A 21,875-nucleotide genomic window follows, 5' to 3' on the forward strand; every position below is an offset into this window, starting at 1 on the left:
GAGAATAGAAGAACACATGGAATCAGTCCACTCTGTGACTAAAGAGCGCACACACACCCTGCACACTAACACGTGCTCGCTGTGGGAGAAAGTAGGCTGGCCTTGCAGTAAAAAAAGAAAAAACTGGAGCCACCCTTCAAATGCTATCCAGCCTCAAGCAGACATTTAGATGCCTAGCAACACCAAACCAATCAGGTATTTCTTCCCCTTCCTGAGGACAAATTTAGGCTGTTGGAAGGAAAAGGGGAGGGAATGTAATGTCAGGAGAGAGGGTGGAACAAAAGGCACAACATGCCCTGTCTGTCACTTGTCATGTATTTTTGGATTACAGGCTTACCTCTGGCACTTCAGACAGCAACAGGTGTTTTAGTTTCTGAACACCGATATGAGGTAGCAATCAAAGCAAGTTGCCGGTAGTTGTTTTTAAGTTTTTTAGTTTGGGCTTGTCACCCATTTTCACACACTGCACACATACACAGCAGTGTACAACCATTCATTTCACTCTTCAGAACAACTAAGATTCACATTTGCTATCTGAAACTTCTAATCATGCTGCGATCGCTTGTGAGCAGGGAAGAGAAGAAGGTTTGGCATCAGTTGCTATGACCTGTGTAGCCTGAAATTTGTAAGTGACATTTCATCTGGTGTTTCCAAACTTGAGGTTAGTAAATCTGGTAAATCTGACACCTTGGACCATGCATGAAGCTGCCTGGGCTTGCATGGAAGTACTGTAAGCAGTGCAAGCCTCAGATGGGATATATATGAGCTTGGAGGATTATGGAGGGGGGAGCCGCCCTCACTATTAATTGAGAACTTGAGAACTGATGCAACAGGAGGCAAGCACTGCGAAACAGAGATTTAAAATGAGAGCTGAGCTAAAAGAGGGTTAAACAACCTTCAGAAAACATATCTTATATCAGTATCACTTGTGAAACCACAAGGGTGTGGAACAAGAGGACATCATTTTCTCTTTTCAGAATGATCTTACTCAGCACCCAAGACTGCACTAGGTGCTATTAGATTACCAGCCCCTTTCTCTATTCTGTACTGACACTTATGAATGTATCATACAGGTCTGTAAATATACCTCAAATGTCAATGGACACAGCTCACATATCCTCCCTTGCTAAAACATTGTGGCTTACTTTGCCCTCCATAGCAACTGCCAAGGAAGTATACAGAGAAAGTCAAAGATCCTCTTCAAGGAAAAGTCCATAAATCAGCTTGAAGGCAGCTGCAAATGGATATGATCTGAAAGCCACCATTGCAACAGCTGTCTGCGGATTGGCTGCAGTGCCTACACTGCCCAGCTAGAGGTTTGATGTGCACAAAGAGGTGGGATGTGCACAAAGATTGTAAGATAACGTACAAAAACAACAAGTGCTGCATTCTAGACCTTATATAACCTTTCATTCATCGTTCAATCATAAAATTCAATAGCTCTGTCAATAATCTAAATGTCATATTGCTTAATATAGAGTGACTCACGAATGGCCATCTTTTCACACAAAATATATTGCATTTAAATTAAGTTCTGGTCTATTCCAAGCACCACATTGCTTCCAGTACTACTGAATACTGATCTGTGATTTATTGTCTAAATGCTCTTTTAGACACGTTTCTACCCTAATGCTGCATACGCATGCACAATTCCTGCAGCAACACATGCTACAGTATTTCTGTCAATGATGTGTGGCTGCAATCCCATTTCAACTGTGTTGTACACAAGTAAACAGGATGTGTCTGCATGTACTGTATCCTACAATAAGTGCCCCAATACAGTATGATGGCATTGAAGCTCTGAAAAGCAACTGGGCTGAGAACCTGCATCCAACAGGATATTAGTGATGTCTTTCAAGCCATATCCTGAAATTATGACGACATTAAAGAGAATCTTTATAATGTAGTATCTCTATAATGTAGTAATGTAGGCAGCAGTGTGGAGTAGTGGTTAGGGCTCTGGACTCTTGACTGGCGCGTCGTGGGTTCAATCCCAGGGGGGGACACTGCTGTTGTACCCAAGAGCAAGGTACTTTACCTAAATTGCTCCAGGAAAAACCCAGCTGTATAAATGGGTAATTGTATGTAAAAAATAATGTGTGATATCTTGTAATAATTGTAAGTCGCCCTGGATAAGGGCATCTGCTAAGAAATGTAATAATAATAGTAAAAAGAGCCCACGCCTAGTCCGTACAAGTTTTTATTGTTCATCACAAGCCTAACAAACTGTGCTGCAATGGTGTCAGGTTTGAACCTTGATCTCAACCGCAAAGCAAGCACATCCCCCTCTGAGAGGAGAAGGGAAGTCACTGTACAGTATGTTCAAAATGCCAATTGAAATAAAATGCTAAACATGGCAGAGTTCATCAGAAGTAATTTGCATTAATTTGCCTGCAGTTAAGGCCGTTCAAAGAGTAGATTTTACAGCTGATTGTACACAAAGTGTCCGATTATCATTTGTCAGAACATATCTTTTTAACATGCTTGTACTGTCATTCTTGTCTCAACACTAAGGCGCTTTGCTTTAGAATGGAATGTAATAATTTCTGACATAGGCAGCTCTAAGAGCTGGGACAAGAGCCAACATGATACACCAACTAAATATTTAAAGACAGGACGTGGGGTTCTGGCATTTCTGTCTCCCAAAAACAAATATGTTCACGGAACAGCGCCTTATCCACTAATGAAGACACGTAAACTATGCAGCGCAGTCTTACGGCTCAGGTTCATTTTGCCCTTTTAATCGCAGGCAGGTGGTATTCATTCTCATCCTGGCTCTCTCCTGTGGCATTCTGGGAGATGTAGTGCTTTGGCCCCTCCTGGACTACATTTGTCTCCTTTTCCCCCTAGTCTGCCACATTTCCTCCCCCTTATGCGCAGCACACCGGCCATTCCAAGGCCAATTCCCCCTCCTTTAAAACTCCACCACCCTCCCTCAAGTCCCACATTCATCCTTTCTGGGCGGACTTGAGGGCGGGTCGATCCTTTCTCCGGCGACCTCGGGAAGGGACCGTGAACCTGCGACAGGGGACCGAAACGGGGTGACCAGGGTGACTGACGCACAGGCTGATAATCTGGTGGGTGCAGCAGCAGGCAGAGGTGGGAGTCTCGGCTCCGGTGAGGCAACATCTGATTCTCCAGGTGGAACACAGTAGGAGGCAGGGGGAACATAAATGAAGTCAGCCGACTGCGCCGTGACGTCTGGAGCTTCAGCCGACCGACCGTGCCTGGTGGTGCACCGACCTGGCCACTAGGTCCAGCACAGGGAGGTCCAGGCATTCCGGCAGGGTGTCCCAGAGTATGGGGCAAGGGACCGGGGCTGTGGTGGAGGTGTGCTCTTCACCTCCTCCCCCCTGTCTGTAGCCAACGGTAACACCTCTAGCTCTGCCACAGGCGAGTCCTGTTCTGCCACCAGCGATCCTTGCTCCTCCCCCAGTGACTCTTGGTCCACCGCAGGCGATCCTTGTGGTGCAGGCCACACCACTCTTGCCAGCACCCGCTGCTGCTCCGACACCTCTGGTTCTGAGACCTCCAGGTCTGGCAGCCCCCACTCTTGTCTCTGTACTCGGTTGGCCTCTCGCTGCAGGCAGTTGGCTTCCTGCTGTGTAGCAGTCGACTGCTCCAACTTCTTTATTAGGTCTTCAATTTCCATATTAAAAAAAAAAATTAAAAATTGTGCTGGATCCGTAGGGCTCGGTACCACTGCCACCATATGTAACGGAGCCTTACGGCTCAGATTCATTTTTCCCTTTTAAAATACAGACCCAGACACAGAATTGCAGGTTTAAGCACTGGCATGCACTTTTTATTATTTACAGTAACAAAAAGAAAAAAAAACTAAACAAAGCCTAACTCTGTTTTGGAGTGCTAATTAAACTTGTTGGTTCCAGTTCTATCTAAAATCAGGTGGCTAAGCCGTTTACCGATTAAAACAAAACAGTTTTTAAACACACATAAAACACAAAAAGGTCCACACAGTACCTTTTTAAACCACACAGGTTTCTTCACCATGACAGCCTCGCTTCACACACACTGGCGACTGCCCAGAACAAACATTTTCTTGAATTATATATATATATATATATATATATATATATATATATATATATATATATGTATATATATATATATAATTGCAGGCAGGTGGCATTCATTCCCAATTAGAGCCAGGTGAACTTCATCCTGGCTCTCTCCCGTGGCAATCTGGGGGATGTAGTCTTTTTGCCCCTCATGGACTACATTTCTCTCCTTTTCCTCTTAGTCTGCCACAACTACTAGTGACGTTTTTGTCAATGGAATCTGCTTAAATCAGATTTTTATGGAGACTATAACATATACGTATTTGCAGTTGGGAATTACAAAAATGAATAGAACAATAGAACGCTGTAATCTCCAAACATTTCCAAATTTCCCAATCACTGATCCTTCTATGAAAGAGGGGAGCTTGTTAACTGCTTATAGCTTCACCTAATTAAGCTCATCTGCAGCAGTGTCTCCTGTTGTATACGACCACAGATATTCTAAAGGTATAGCTACCATACATACTGTGATAAAGTAGGGGGAGTTAGGTGTTTGTAAAAAGCCTATCTGTTGTTTGAGTGCTGGTTGTTTACAAAGACAGTGAAAAAGATCCTGAATTGTGTTCAGAATTACACGCCAAGATAAGACTTTGTCACAATATGCATTTACATACACGGGTCTCATCTGTACCTGTCTCACCAGGGATATGCATCACTCAGGCTCCATTGATACTTTGCATGTTCCTAGAGCCTAAAAGACCTTTAGAGGAAGAATAGTCTGCTCGGGTGCAAAACAGACAATATCAGAACTGTGTCCTGCACTGAAGTGGTAGACTCTCAGGGCTGCTAAAGATAGCCCCAGACTCACTGACATGCCCCCCTCTGTCATTGGAGAGCCTCGCTAGCACATCTTGAAATAGAGCTGTCACCAGCTGCAATGGGGGGCAGCTGCACTTTCGATTGCATTCAAGTAACATGTAATGCTATTCACTGCAAGGAATGAATCACCTGGCTTCAGAGAACATCATGCGGAAGAATATTGTATTGCTGCAGGGAATGGAAAACAAAACTTGTCAGGCAGAGGAAATTGCTTTACGATTATTTACTGTCTTTTCCGAAAGTACTGTGCATTAGCAGAACAGTACCATACAAAGCGCTGTAACTGCTGATAAACCGCATTAGAGTGAAAAGCTATGCTTTTATTGGTCCTGCAGGGAAGTTGTTATCCAGTTTGGAAGACCACATTACTGCACAATGCTCTGCAACAGCAAAGAAGATATTTCATTCTCCACACCCGTTTCAGTGTGTATTGTATTGTGATGCAGTGTAAGTTTTGCGTTCATCCGCTTTTTCTTCTTGTGTTCAACCAAAACTACAGTATAATACACAATTTACTGCTGTAAAAATTACATAATGAGGAGGAGCAGAACAAAGCACTTCACACTCTACTGGATCAGGAATGAAATCCTGGCCTGCAGGGAGAACAATTATAACAGCTCTGCTCTCATTTAGTTTCGAAGAAAGAGCAGTGGTGCCTTTAAGGAATGGCGTCACTGGGGAAAAAACTACACGCCCCAGAAACCTCTGCGTTAATTAAAAGGAGGGGTTATGCAGTTTAAAATTAAGCAGAGCAGAACAATCGGGGGGTTTGTGTAATTTTGGGGAACACCGCCTGATTGTCTTGCCTGCGCAAACCTTAGAGATTTTTCCAGTCATGGCTATTTTGTGAAAGTTTAGTATAACGCGTTTTACCTCTTGGTGAGGCAGACTTTTGTTTTGATTTGTTTTGCTTTTGTTTCGCAGTGGCAAATTATTTGAATTACTGTGTTTACTGCTGTAACTGGTGACCCACAGGGTTAGCCTGGGTACCTGTGTGGCGCAGTCACGGTGTATAATACTGTTTGTTGCCAGCTGCAGGAGCAGCGATCTACAAGCAGAGTGAGTTATTTATATGACTGGGACTGGTTAAAACACTGTTTGATCACCAGCTGCAGGAGCAGCGATTTGCATATCGGTGAGAAGTGTTTATGGTTCAAGAAACTGCAACACAAGACTGTGGTATTGCGGCATTGTTTATTTCTGTTTGAACGCGGCTCTTTTAAAACAGTCTTTGCAGTGGAAGTACAAGGGTCACGTCATTCCTGAAGTGTGATGAAGTGTAAATATTGTAAATAAAAGTACTCACCTGAATAAGCAATGAGTTTACTCCAGTCTGTGCAGAAGAAAACACCAGTGTCCAGTAGCACCACACTACCACTCTTTCACATTTGGGGGCAGCGGTGGGATCCAACGACCAAACAGTCGGACCCACTGTAGTACAACAATATGGCGGACCTAGCTGCGCTGGTTAAAGCGCTGGTGTCGGCAACGGCTGTCCAGCAGGAAATGGCGAGGGTGCAGCAAGAAACTAACCGGGTACACGCACAGCAACTAGAGGTAGCCCGGCAGGAGGTGGCTGTCTTGAAAGTACGCCTGGACAGTCCGTCACCCCATCAACCCAACGTGAGTTTGATACGCCCCTCCCACGTCTTGCAGAAGATGATGCGGGAAGATGATGTGGAGGCTTTTCTACTCGCATTTGAGCGAACTGCCACCCGGGAGGGTTGGCCATCCGAGAAATGGGCCGGAATCATAGCGCCGTTTCTACTAGGAGAGGCCCGGAAGGCTTACCACGACCTCGCTCCGAGTGTTGCCGATGACTACCAACATCTGAAGGCCGAGATCCTCGCCCGCACTGGAGTGACCCCAGCCGTCCGGGCCCAGAAATATCATGCAGGGGGGTACGTTCCAGGAGTACCACCCAGGTCACAAATGTTTGATCTGATCCATCTGGCCACCAGATGGCTCAAACCAGAAGTGCGGAAAAAGTAGTGGAGATCCTCGTTATTGATCGGTATCTAAGGTCCCTACTGGCCGCCCTAAGGGAGTGGGTCAGTCAAGGGGATCCGGGTACCATTAATGAGTTTGTGGATCTTGTTGAGCGGCAATTAACCGCCGAAGAGCTCTCACGACAGCCCCGGACCCTGAAACCCGGGAACCCGAGCCAGCAGTCACGCCGGAGTTATTGGCGGATCGCCCATTAGATCTGAGTCTCGAGACGGGGATTACTTGTATACATGGGGATATTAAACACTATCCGACCGCAGTGGTGACCATTGAACTGGGGGCCCAAGTGGTGGACATGCGAGTCGGAATAGTACCCCGTCTTCCCCACCAAGTAATTCTCGGTAGAGACATACCGGGATTTAAGATCCTGGTGCAATTTAACAGGCAATTGGCAAATCCTGAGATAAACCCGGAGGTAGTAAATGGACCTCAAGAGAGCCCCCTTAGCATTTTCCCGTTTACTGATCCAGATTAAAAAGCGGTATGTGTAATTCAATGTGTTAATGTAACTTTATTCAGCGGGTTTCATTTGACTTTATTAAGAAAAATGTGTTAATTTCCTTAGGGTGGTGATTTGGCCATAACTCTAGGTATTCTGCTTGTCTGCTTAATAGGTGACCAGTTGGCTTCTCAGAAAACTGCTGTGGTTACCTCTAATGCATATGCTGTGTACTTCGAGCAGCAGTGAGCAGCCTGGTTTAAAACAGTTGCTCGTACACTGCTTTCCACAGCTGACATGAAGCATCTGCCTACAAGACTCATTCAAATTGGCTTTATTAAACAGGGCCTGTGTACATGCAACTCTTTATAATAGGGTTTAATTAACAGGCACATTTTCATTATGCAAGGACTGGTTTGTGCAAACGGAATTGGAATGGATTCCAAAAGAAATTGCAGAATTATATTTCTAACTTTTTTTTGTCTGGACATTTGATTGAAAAGCACTATAAAGCAAGGGCATAACATTGATCACAGTATTCAAATATATATTCAGGTTTTGAATTAACTGGATCCAAATAGTACTACAGTAGAACCTGTCACATCCGATCCTGTAAGATACCATCCCCTCTATTAACTGATAGAGTAGAACCTGTCACATCCGATCCTGTAAGATACCATCTATATGATGGATTCTACTGTGTTACATTTATTATATGACAGGTTCTATTGTATTATATTTATTATATGACGGATTCTATTGTATTACATTTATTATATGACAGGTTCTATTGTATTATATTTATTATATGACGGATTCTATTGTATTATATTTATTATATGATGGATTCTAGTGTATTATATTTATTATATTACAGGTTCTATTGTATTATATTTATTATATGACAGGTTCTATTGTATTATATTTATTGTATGATGGATTCTAGTGTATTATATTTATTATATGACGGATTCTATTGTATTATATTTATTATATGACGGATTCTAGTGTATTATATTTATTATATGATGGATTCTAGTGTATTATATTTATTATATTACAGGTTCTATTGTATTATATTTATTATATGACAGGTTCTATTGTATTATATTTATTGTATGATGGATTCTAGTGTATTATATTTATTATATGACGGATTCTATTGTATTATATTTATTATATGATGGATTCTAGTGTATTATATTTATTATATGCCAGGTTCTATTGTATTATATTTATTGTATGATGGATTCTACTGTATTATATTTATTATATGACAGGTTCTACTGTATTATATTTACTATAAGACATGTGGAACCTCTCTGCCATTGACATTGTCCTCCTTTGACATACAAGCTAAGCAGCCTGTCACCAATGTGGCTGAACTCAGACTCAGAGAACAAGCAGCACAAAACAGACATGTTTATATAAAAACACAGGCCCTTAAAGAGGGAAAAACCAACTGACTTCATATAATGTAATCATATAATGAGACCACATCACGAGTGCCGTCTTTGAAATCTGTTATCTGTGCATACACTTGCTTCCTGCAGTAACCACTTTTATTGTACTTCAGTGGTGGTTAAATGTGAAAAGCACAGCAGATTTATATTTGGACTTAATCCTTATGTTTAAACTCTTATTCATAAGTTACACTTTTGGTCAAAAAAACAAAAAAAACATTTGCAATACAATATGACAAACTTTCAACAAGAAGTCTTTGTCAATGTCTTTTGTGGCTTGTTCCAGTGTGGGTCACCCCTATAGACAGCTATGACATTGACATGGATGTGTCCTTGAAGAGGCCCCTTTAGCTGCTCACAGCCCTGCCAGTTCGACATGTGCTATGAATAGGACCCACACTTTGAAATGGAAGAGGATCCAGGCTAAGAGGTAAAGCTTTAAGAGTGACACATACATTTAGATCACCAGTGTGCTCTGGGACTACAACATCCACCCTATCCTTCTAAGAAATACAATGATAAAATCTACAGCTTAAGTTTGATCAAGGATGCTGTGATTTATCAAGCCTCGATCCTGGCTGACTACACCTATGCAAACCTTTGTTTACTGCAATAAAATGCACATTAACATGAAAAGCACGACCTGGTGACTTATATCAATAGTAATAAAACTCTTTAAACTCAGGCTGAAAACTCCTATAACTATTGAAATAGTTAAACACTATAATAATGTAGGTATGCTAGTAACATCAAAATGATGGCAACTATTTCAAATTCATTTTTTAAATGGTACCAATAGATATAGTAGCCATAATAAAAAAACTGTTCAACCTTATTCTTCTTATTCCTCTGCTCCTTTAAGGGGATATGCATCTACAGAGGACTAAATTCTTCCAAGAAAAACTGAGAACTGAGAGCGAGTGTTCCAAACTCTGATTCTATAAACTGAGAGCGAGTGTTCCAAACTCCGGTTCTATAAACTGAGAGCGAGTGTTCCAAACTCTGATTCTATAAACTGAGAGCGAGTGTTCCAAACTCCGGTTCTATAAACTGAGAGCGAGTGTTCCAAACTCCGGTTCTATAAACTGAGAGCGAGCGTTCCAAACTCTAATTCTATATGAGTCACAGATGGAATCAACTTTTCCTGTTCCAGTGTGGAAAATGCATGAAGTCACGGGTCACCCGACACAGGGCTAAAAATAAATATAACCTGGCGGCAAATGAAACGACTGGAGCTTTTTTTGTTGGAAAAAGAAACAAAAAGCTAGTCTGTACTGTTGTAGTCAAATCCAATGTGATTTTCATCACTCGGTTTTAACGGTCTTTTTAATGGTTGTTTTTTAGTCACTCTTGCTGTAATTGGTTCAAGATGAACACATACTGGCATGAGAACTGCCCCCTTTGGCAGAGCAATTAACTGCACATTAAATGTTTAGAAAAGCTAATTGGAAAAGAGTGCCGGAGTCCATTATAATTATCTAAACGGTACTGCTCTAGGAAAGATAACTTCCTTCCAGTGCTGAAAGAGTTCATAAGGCTGACCTTTAACTTTAATAATCCTGCTTTTGACATCCCAAAATACTATAAATAATAACTAGGACAGGGTCATTTTATGTAGTGGATTTACAGGTTTTAGGGTGCCGTTGTTCAGTTCATTGAAGTGTGGTTTACAGGTAGATGTTAGAAATAATGAATACGACCAGGCCAGCCCAAATGGCCCAGTGGAAAAGGACATTATGATATCTCTGAAATATCTCTGAAACCCTTTGTTTTGGGGGTTGTATTTAAAAAATAAATAAATAAATAAATAAAGTAAGAATGTGACTAAATCGTTTTGACTGAAGTGGTTTTGATTACAGTTCTCCAGGTTTCCATTAGTGCTAATCTCTGCCCTTACAAAGTTTACTAACATAAGAGGCTTTCACCATCATTTTTGAAAACCCAATTGCACAACAGCAATTTTTAATACTACTGTAACTGGCAACAAAGTAGAGGTTTATATATAACTGCTTGCTGCCAGTGAGATCCCACCAAAAACATGAAAGAATTCCCCTAATTCCTAATTACTGCTTGTACGCCAGCACAGAATTGTTTCCAATCCAACATTAAGCATTTTGGATTGCACATCTAAAGCCCTTGCAAAACAAGCTGTGATCACTGCGCCCCTCACTGTAAACTATAATGAGAACGAGATGCAACGTAAGGTAATGAGTGCATTCTACACTGTAGAGAGAGAGGTTAAGTATACTTTCTCAGAAAGCACTGCCGTTTCAAACACTGAGTTTGAGCAGGCAAAGCCTTAGAATAAACATGTTCAGCATCCCTTGTACAGTATTAGAGATGGACTGATGATAACAGAGATGTTAATGTAGACAGGACAGCCTATTGGGCATCTAAGCAGAAACTATAAATCTAATATTTAATGTCAATCAAAAATGGATTTAGAGCAGAGTAGAAATATGGTAAGTGTGGAGTGAGAATGGCAGTCTAAGTTAGGCAGTTAGAGGGAGGGTGGGAACTGGAGTATATGTTAGGGATGGCATTGACAATGGATTGAATGAGAAAAGTAAAAACACAGACCTTTCTTGCCACTGTGCCAGAAGCGATCTCCCAGGGGGTCAGCCATTTGAAATGAGGTTTCTAACCTGGAGACGATGATGTCACTGGCAGTGATCTCCCGCCGGGCGCGGTTGATTAAGGAAAGTGAGCAGCTCTAGTACGGTACATCAGTCGCCCCGCTTACTCAAGCCCAAACCACCACCTCCATCTGTATCCCATTTCCCAGCCTGGGCTGGCGGGTGGGGGGGTAGAAACAAGGGCTTCTTTCATCTCCTGCCTGCACACTGCAGCAACAGCACCATAAATCTCAGGCAGCCAAGCCAGAGACCCCCCCCCCCAACCACACCACTACACACATTGTTACAGGACCACTTACACAGGCAGGCACACTGGAAGCCTTGTGTCCAAGATACACTTACATTAACATGTGGTTACAGTCATTAGAAAGAAAGAAAGAAAGAAAGAAAGAAAGAAAGAAAGAAAGGATTTGGACATCACTGGGTTACATGAATTTAAGGGTAATTAATAATGATGGAATATTTGTCTTTGAGGCAATTATTATCCATTTAGCTTTAATTAATGATTTTTTCTTTTTTTTTATTATTCCTAACATAAGAAACTATACTTAGAGAAACTAACTATAGTTAGAGAAACAAAATAAATATCAAACTGCATTTTTCTTGAAATAACTCACAAGGTTTGTGAAAAGGGCCCATTATTCACATTCTTCTTGTCATGTGTTTACGGAGGTTGATTTACACCTCGATGCTCTCCAAGTCATTAAACTGGTTTTCAGAAGTAGTTTAGCTGGAATGAGTTTGACTTGAAAATCCACTTCAAATAAATGTGTTTTTGGAAAACCGAGTTTGGAAGCCAGAGGGATAATCAAAAGACCATATGTTCTAAACAATAATGTTTGCTATCCCAAGGACTTGCCCCCATCTTGTAGTAGAACTGTCCTATTTATAGGGAGGTCCTGTTTATAGTCCCAGTTTAACAAATGGTTAGAGCAGAGAGACCAGGAGGTGCAATGCAGAAAGCTGTCAATGGGGATGTGAAAACGGGCCTTCTCGGGCTCCCTGCACTGCAATCCTAAGAGGCTTCTATCCTCTTCACGACAACTCACTACAGCTCGCCCTCTCCCTTACCCTGTCATGGTATTGTGTTACAATGACAAATGCTGATCACATATTAAACTATTTAAACAACGATATGATTGAAACTACGAAGCAGGAATAAAATGGAGTAGACATCGGCAGTGTGTCAGGAGGACATAATCAATGTAGTTATAATGGGTTTGTGCCAGGGACAGTTACAAAAGGAAAGTTAGTTATTACTTCCTTATCGTTACAGGGTTTCAGCTTGCCAATGTTTACCTTCGTATATGCTGTTCTTGAATTGTACCAGTACAGAATACTGAATTGCAGGCGTGTAACTGGAATACAGAAACGTTTATTTCTTACGAGATCATATATATGCATGCCCTGTTAATCTTGTCAATTGGAAATTGTACCAACTAAATCCAACCTTAATACGAGATTAGCATGGTAAATTAAGCATGTGCACATTAAGAACTATAATTTATTCACTTTGCTTTGTTTAATTCCATGCGTCACTATGCTGACACAGTGCTTAACACTGCTTGCTATGTTTTACCACGGTACACAGCAGTGACTTTCACCATTAGGTTTTGTGCAGAGTGCACAACGTCAAAAAAAAAAAAGCACTGCTGCTTTCTTGAAAAGGCTGCAAGACTCGTATTTTCAAGGTTAAATGTTTTTTTGAATGTTTTTTTTTTTATGATTTCCTCTTGAACGATGATTAGGAAGATAACAGGATGGGAAGGGTGTGGAAAGCAGGGAGTTGAGATATTCTGCACCAGTTAAGTCAATGCACATTGACAAATCAGAAGCAGGTACTGACAGGCAGAGACTATGGAGAGGCCTATGGCAGGCACAGTTCTTTCTCATTGGGTGAGTATTGCTATTAATGACAGGAAAGAGCAGGAGACTGTGGGTTTTCTATGGTCAAATGTACCCTGCTTTTACCACAGTTACAGTATCTGTCTTTGCCCCACTTTGCACTACTTCCACAAGAGGAGAAAAGGTAATAAAATGTCTTAAAACGAGAACAAAAAAAAAGAAGAAATGAAGAGCATGCAGCCGACCAAGTCCTGTGTCTGGCGGTCCGGTGTAGTTACAAAATGGATGCTGAGTGACTCAGCAGGCTAAACCCAAGCAGGGTGTGGTCGGGGAGGCTTCCCTTTCACGAGGACTCTTTTTTCAGTCCACAGTTTCCTGGGCAATCTGACTCATTTCAGAAGCAGGGTAAGTAAATCAAGGTCTGTGGTAAGAAACACTGCTGTTGCCCCCAGCAACTGAACCAAACAAACTGCAGGCTGGGGAACACTAAACCAGCACTTAAAGAGGCAGCGTCCCTTTCTGAAACCAAAGGAAGCTCAGCCTTTTATTGACTTTTTTTTTATCTACGGTTGTAGCTTTATACTGCAGAATATCAAAGTCATTCTAAAAATAATAGCATTGAAATTACAGCATTAGGTCCCTGTATTTACTCAGCAGTTACAATCATAATATGTGCCCTGAAGCCTCAGCCATTTAGGACATTTACTTGTTTGACTTCCAACAATATACCTGTACTTTTAGTTTTAGTAGTATCAAGTTTTCATATTATATGGGCGTGCCAGAACCTGAGCCTCTTGAAGACAATGCAGGCCCCCTACAGGCCAAGCCATTGAACAGCACCAGTTTATTATTTACTCTTCAGCATGCTGCAGGAATTACACTGGTAGGTAGGGATATATTTTATTTTTCCACCTAAATACAACATACACTATCTGTGGAGTGCAGTAATTCAGGGGGCGACCACTTCCTTGTGGCACTTCTGGCAGCTTGATTTACGTTCAAACAGATCTCATAAAAATAAAGTTAAATGCTACAATGCATTGAAGCCAGTAGTAATCTAAACGACACATGATATCTTGTGATTCTGCCAAGCGACTGCGGGCGGCTCTGGTGTGTGTGTGTGTCTTTAGACTGGGTGGAAGGGTGGGGGGGGCATTAGGGGGGTACAGCGCTCGTAAAAAACCTCCATCTGGACAGAATGAATCAGATGTTCCTTCCTCTTTACAGAACATGGGAAACAGATTTCGGCTCTGCAGGCTGGCACAGGCTGATAGAGTTATTCATTCATTTTAAATCAACGGGCTGCTTTTATTGCCATGCAGCTCACAAAAGCTGGGAGCCATTTTATTCCATGAGTTTCCAGTGTTTAATGGCACTGGGCTTATTAAAATGGTGAACGCTTCAGAGCCTCAATGACTTTGTCCCAAGGTAGCTCCCTTTTAAGAAACGTGAAAATAAAGGAATAATGAATATTAAGCACTTAAAACCTACTACATATGTTTTATGTTTTATTTTTTATTAGTACTATATGCAGTGAAATATAAATATACAGAGAAACCGGTAATTATAGCCGTGAAACAGCCAGTAAACCACAGAGCATACAGTAATTCCTTTATTTTGAATAAATGAGAGGCAGTTTGAATAAGCACATCCCTTTGGCAACCTGTTATTCAGGTTTCCCAGTAACGATAATTTGACTGGATACCTGAAATTGTTTCTGTTCCTCTTTTATGCCTGTTACTAACTACTGTTAAAGATTAGGTTAGGAATACATCTTTTATAAGACTGTGTACTATTGTTAACTGTCTGGATCATAAGCATGACTATAAACTTCCTTATGTTCTTATGGTCTTATAACTCACATAAGAACATAACTTTGTACAAGTTACTGGTTTGAATTACCTAGAGAAGAGTGGACTGCAATCCTGTGAAAACCACTTGTGTTTACAGTAAATGTTATTTTAACATTTATAAGACATTCTGCAGTGAAGACTGTTGCACATTCTCCTTTAGTGACCTTCTCTGTACCCAGTTAGCCTCCAATTGGTTTTAAACGGTCTGCTAGTTTGGGGGTAAAAGCCTCCTGAACAGCTAGGTTGTAACTGCAGTTCAAGGTTGGGCAATTTCAGTTGTGAAGGACATTCCACATCAGGTTTAATGAGAGTTTGATCTGCTTTAAGACCTGCATGCATTTCTTTTTTTTTGTCCAGTTAAACAAATAAGAACACAGTAGGAATAAAGAACTGGACTGGAAGGCTCAGAGCTTCAGTCTTTGCTCAGGTTGGGAAGGACCTGTTTGACAGGACCTGTTTAACACTTAATTTAAGTGCAGAAGGAGTATAATGTAACTCAATGTAAATGCTGCAATGTTAACACAGGGTATCTTTGTAAATGAGGTGGTGTCTCCCAATGTGGTTTCCCTAGGAAAATATTTAGCACATACATAAGCACACAACCCTGTGGTGCAATGTGGTTTTTGTAAACTTTATTTGCCTGCCAAGACATATACCAGCTGTAAGTATATATCTCCAACATGTTAAATAGTATTGACTGCTTGAGCCGCCATTTGAAGCACTAGCTGTTGTTACTGCCGGTTTAATTCTTGGCTGTCATGCAAAGCTTTTAACATATGAGATCACAAGTACGTCTAGCTGAGAAGAAAGGTTCTTGCCAACACACCTGTTAATACCAATTAACAATGCTTCTCTAAATGGGTTTATAATACAATAACACAGAGGAATAAAGGTATTTATAATTACTTTATAACGACACAAAGCTTTACTTTAATGTCATTAAAAGGTCATCGTAATAAATTTATATTCATAAACTGCAATACATTGTTGTTAACAATTGTCAAAAAATGTAAAAACATTCATAGATTAGTGGGTCACTTTACAGTAAATTTCATACCAATTTCAAAGATGCTGTCAGTCAAGATGTTAATATCGTAACAAGCAGGGCTTCTTGCGACTATAGGTAACACACTGCCCAATGTTAAGGTATGAACATTATTTCACAAATCAACATAACTTCAGAAATCACATTATGACGATTATTTAATAACGAAACAGACATAACGACCGCTTGGCAATGTCAAAATAAATGCTACATGCCGATTTCATGACTAACACTGGAGTTATCATTTACAAACTTTTGAAAATCCTGCCCTTAGTAGCAAGTGATTTTCAAACAAAATGTGTTAATTAAATCAATCCGTTAATGCTTGAGTCGATGAGATCGTTAATGAACGCATTTCTCGTTGAAAAGCTTAATTGTCGCAGGTCACATACATCACTTCCTGTCTCAACGACTTGATATCAGACTATGCATCAGCTGCAGAGTCACTTAAAAATACGTCTCACCCGAAAGACGGAGCACAAGGAGGTTGCTGAGGTGGGATTTGAACTGGGGACCTCCTGGTTATAAGCCCTTTTCTTTAACCACTTTACAATGAAGGTAACCTATACTGTGTCACCCAAAAAAATAACTAACTACAAACACAAATGACACTTCAAATGTGCAGATGCGCCAGGGAGGCAAAATAAGCTGATCCCTGGAGCCAGCATTACACTTCAGCCATTAACACCAGACAGAAGGATATCTACATCATCATATGGAAGGAAACGTAAATGGATGGAGACACATATGGATCTCATTAGTTTACTGTAAAGCTACGTCTTAGTTGGTGCTTATCTTGGCGAGAGGAGGAAGCTGTACCTGCTTTCGTTTTGTCTAGTAGACATCTTTCACACTGTACACGTTTCCTGCACATGTTGTATTTTGATGTATTATGATTAATGTTGCATTCAATAAAAAGTGTGAGTGGGAAAATCGAATTCGGCCACAAATTCCATCTCCCTAAATACCATAAACAGGCTTGAATATAAAGTATGTTCAATTGTATGTGTGTGTGTGTGTGTGTGTGTGTGTGTGTATATATGTGTGTGTGTGTGTTCTTATCCAGTTATCACTGAAGACAGGGGCTGAAAGAAAGTGCCATTGCTGCAGGCTGACAATGAAAAACAATAAACTGACCCTGAGATGAATGCCCCCTCGTTGGAGCACTTGGCACCTCTCCCTTGATGATGGAGAATCAGCCCTTTAAAACCCACCTAATAAATAACAACACCCCATTCCTTTAAATCCAGAAGTGACCCTGTGAGAAAGCCATAGCACTGAAAAGACTGCTTTCATCTCCCAAGCGCCCCCCGGTCCCATTCCCTCGTCAGTAGAATATTTATAATCGGCTCTGAGAATTCACGAGAGCCGAGAGGCGCTGGAAAACAAGGCCTGCGGTTGTTGTTCTCAAACTCTGTGGACAGTCCAACTATAAATGCACCTCATTTATTTTCTCCCACCCTTTTCTTTCTGCTTCTCACAAACTCCTTTAAGATGCATTAAATCAAGCTTTCTTGTTTTTTTAATTGTTTCTGTTTTTTGTTCTTGTTTTATCTCCTGGAGTTTCTATCTCTGCTAGGAACCACTCTGGGATGAATGCTAAAGATAATTCATCCCCAGTCTGAAAGCTTCACTGGCAAATCAAAGATCAACAATGAACCCAAGCCTAACTGAGCCTAAGCACAATCTGCCATGGGAGCACCCTAGTCAAGCAATAATACAAATAGATTCTGGATTTGGACAAATGTATCTTTTCAGAAAGGAAAAACAGGAAAATACCAACCCTATGTATAGTCCAAACTATGACTTAATTGGGGCCCAAACTACAATTAGTAACTGTCCAATCCAGGCTATCACTGAGGCACACTGGCTATATTATTATTATTATTATTTATTTCTTAGCAGACGCCCTTATCCAGGGCGACTTACAATTGTTACAAGATTTCACATTATACAGATATCACATTATTTTTACATACAATTACCCATTTATACAGTTGGGTTTTTACTGGAGCAATCTCGGTAAAGTACCTTGCTCAAGGGTACAACAGCAGTGTCCCCCACTGGGGATTGAACCCACAACCCTCCGGTCAAGAGTCCAGAGCCCTAACCACTACTCCACACTGCTGCCCGCTATAAAGCCCGGTACACACTGCCCGATGCGATTGTCGCATAACAAACTAGCTGATGTTTAAACTTTGCGAGCCAACTGAAATCGATCAGCCAATCCTGTAAAATCACATTGTACCAGGCTTTACCAAACATGATATATTAAGATGGTGTCAAAGCCATCTGTTGTACAATAACATATGTTTTTAAAGACCAGTTGCCTTCAAAACAGATTATATACATTACATTCATCTAGACCACCTGCTGTAAGTGAACACTTTCACTCAGAGCCAAGGATGTTTGTCAGTCACAGGTTTCATGGGCGATCCCAGTCATTAGCAATGGAGCAGTGACTAAGCGGGAGGTGGGTAAGGAGGGGTCGGGGGGGGGGGGGGGGGGGGGTACAGTATCACAAACTCTCTCTATTAGTTTGTTGTCGGTCAATTATATTGAGAACTAATTTTCAGCAGGTCTCATGTTTCTTTTGTTAAATACAGGGCTGGATTTCTTCTTTCCTGTTTTGCAGTAAAACACCACCTAAAACAAATATTAGCAGTTCCAAATGGGTGCCAAGCTAAACAGTGGTTCTCAAAATTACATTATTGCTCCGTCACAAAGCCATAGCTGAAAAATAAGGCACTTGTAAAGAACAATGTCACTGCAGAGGAAAATGAACAGATCCCTGACTGTTAATTTATGACCTAAACACAGAGCTTTTGCTTCCCAGGTTAATTTTCTCACTTGCCTGGCATGAGACCAGCTTAAGAATATGAGTAACAAACCCTTTGTTTTTTATATAGTCTGATGTTCCACATAAAACTACTTGGAATGTTGTTAGTACAAAAGAGTAACAAATAACTATTTCCACAGGGCCCACTTAGGAACAGAGCTGTGCCGACCTTGAGAAATTCACATTGACAGCCACTTTTTTTCTCATATCAGTTTTGGAGGACTGCAATTATAAACGCTACTAGGAACAAAATCTTCATTGACGGCAACACTGCAATAAAAATTAAAAAATGTTAATATGTTCTCCATAAAAAGATGAAAGAATTAGTCTAGTAAACAGTAGCTGTTTCGTGATGTGGCATGAAAGTTTTAGTTGCACACAATTAAGGCAGTGGTTTTCTGGTTAAGTAATACAGGCTTATTTTTTTCTTTCTTCTGTTCTAAGTTGTCTTGGTTGTTAAACAGCAGTGTGAGAAATTTTACTTTAAGTGCAGATGACCTGCCCTACACTATCTCCTCCTGCAAAAGAGTGCATTCCATCTACACGAGCAAAGCACATCATCTCTGTCACACAGGTGCTAAACAGCGAAAGACCACAGGCCACATTCCCCAAGACTTCAGATTGATGGACTGGCAGCAGAACAAGTTAAAACCTAGAAAAATATGCAGCTTTCCTACAAAAGAGGTGTCAAAGTGCAAGAGGTTTCAGATTGAAATATGTGCCTGCAGAAACTGGTAAACTGCTTCCAGCATACAGGACATTGTTGCCAGCATTATCTTCAAGAGAGTCGAAAAGAACATAAAAAAAAAAAACTTTTGAAGAGGAGGAGGCCATTCAAGTCATCAATGCTTGTCCAGTTTCTATAAGCTAATTGAACTCAGAACTCTAGTTGGCTAAAAGGATCTTAAAGGAACAAAATAATTCAGCAGCAGAAACGTGGCTCGGTAACCCATTCCATACATTATTATTATTATTTGTTTATTTAGCAGATGCCTTTATCCAAGGCGACTTACAGAGACTAGGGTGTGTAAACTATGCATCAGCTGCAGAGTCACTTACAAATACGTCTCACCCGAAAGACGGAGCACAAGGAGGTTAAGTGACTTGCTCAGGGTCACACAATGAGTCAGTGGCTGAGGTGGGATTTGAACCGGGGACCTCCTGGTTATAAGCCCTTTTCTTTAACCACAGGACCACACAGCCTCCTCCACACATCGGCACTCTCCATACCCTCTGTCCTACAGCAAGTCTGCTTCCAGCTGTGTACCCTACAGTAGTGCTGGGCTCTGTGCTGAAATATACACTTAGTTTAACTTTGTCAATTCCATTAGGATTTCAATTATGTCTCCACTGACCCTTCTTCGTTCAAGGCTAAAGAGATGTAGTTCCCTTCGTCACTCGTAGTTTAGTGGACTTGATCTTTTATTTTCATGCCATTCAGGAGAAGAGGCACTGACTTTTCTAAGCTCAAGGCTGAGTATTATGGTTGTAGGTGGCAAAATATACTGCATGTCCATTTATATAACCAAGCAAGACTAAAAGCACGTTCTTACACTGATGTGTTGGCTGTGTTCACGTCCTACCGATCTAACAATGGTGATTGTCCATGTTATTGTTGTAAAGGTATTCGTTCACATTGGCCACACAAAACTGCAGGTCCCTCATCAGGTTTGATCTGCACGCAAACTCACAAGATCAATCCGACCATCATACTCTAAACAACCACACTGGTTTGACCCTGTACAGTATATTCCAGCTGGTAGAAGGACTTCCATTGCACTCTAATGTTAATGGACTGGAGTAAAAGCTTATAATACAGTATGTTTCAGTTCTGAAGAAAAAACGAAATCTAACCCTTTATGGTCTGGTGGCTGTGTGTTTGAGTTGGACAGGTATCAATATTCCAGTATGTATTCAAACATTTTCACTGGTTCCTAAGAAAACACAAGTATTGTGTCAACATATGTTTTACACACACGTATTATATAAAAGAATACAGAACCACTTATCAAATATAAGAAATAAAAAAGTAGCAGACACACCATGGATCGCCTAAAGTTTGTAGTTTTCCAAAAAAATAAAATTAGATAACGTACAGTATAGAAGAATAAAAGAAAGTACAGGTAAAGAGACTACATACCGTGACGCCTGAAGATTTAAATAGAAAGGAACAGTAGATCGTTACATCATTAGCTACATAGTGAATGACATCACAAAGACATTAGATTTAAAGAGAAATAAATGTGTGGTTACGATTTCATCAAAAGCCTATAAATACCGCCAGTGTTTGTTTTCAAACACACTTTCCCTTGACAAAGGCATGTTAAACATACCAAAACGTTGGGAAGCTGGCTCTCGAACAAAAACGTATTTTTATATATATATATATACACACACATATATATATATATATAGAGAGAGAGAGAGAGAGAGAGAGAGAGAGAAAGATAGATAGATAGATAGATAGATAGATAGATAGATAGATAGATAGATAGATAGATAGATAGAAACAGGATACAGTATTGGTGATCTGATACTTACGGGCTCCCAAGTGTTAAGTGCATCTATTTCTACAGTAGGGATAGCCCCTCCACAAAAACTACCTTTGACAGTCCATTGGAATGAACAGCAATACACCAGGACATGGTGAAAGACAGAGACTCGCACTTACCTGCAAAGACAAAAAAAAGAACATGTCATTGCAATGATGTTCAAGTTAACTCTCATGCTTTAACATCACACCACTCTGAAACTGTGAAACTAAGACTAAATAGTCACACTTGAAATACATTTTTAATAACCTAATTGTTATTATTATTAAGTTCAAGTAATAATACAATTCAGAGCAAG

The 21,875-nt window shown here is 40.7% G+C and overlaps 1 protein-coding gene across 6 annotated transcripts in view; it reads right to left on the reverse strand.

The window, feature by feature from the left end:
- The window catches only part of plecb (plectin b), a 242,075-nt gene that overhangs the window by 97,137 nt on the left and 123,063 nt on the right, over positions 1-21,875 (reverse strand). The window lies entirely within an intron of this gene.

The sequence above is a fragment of the Acipenser ruthenus genome, chromosome 4 (genome assembly GCF_902713425.1).
Source record: "Acipenser ruthenus chromosome 4, fAciRut3.2 maternal haplotype, whole genome shotgun sequence".
NCBI lineage: Eukaryota > Metazoa > Chordata > Actinopteri > Acipenseriformes > Acipenseridae > Acipenser > Acipenser ruthenus.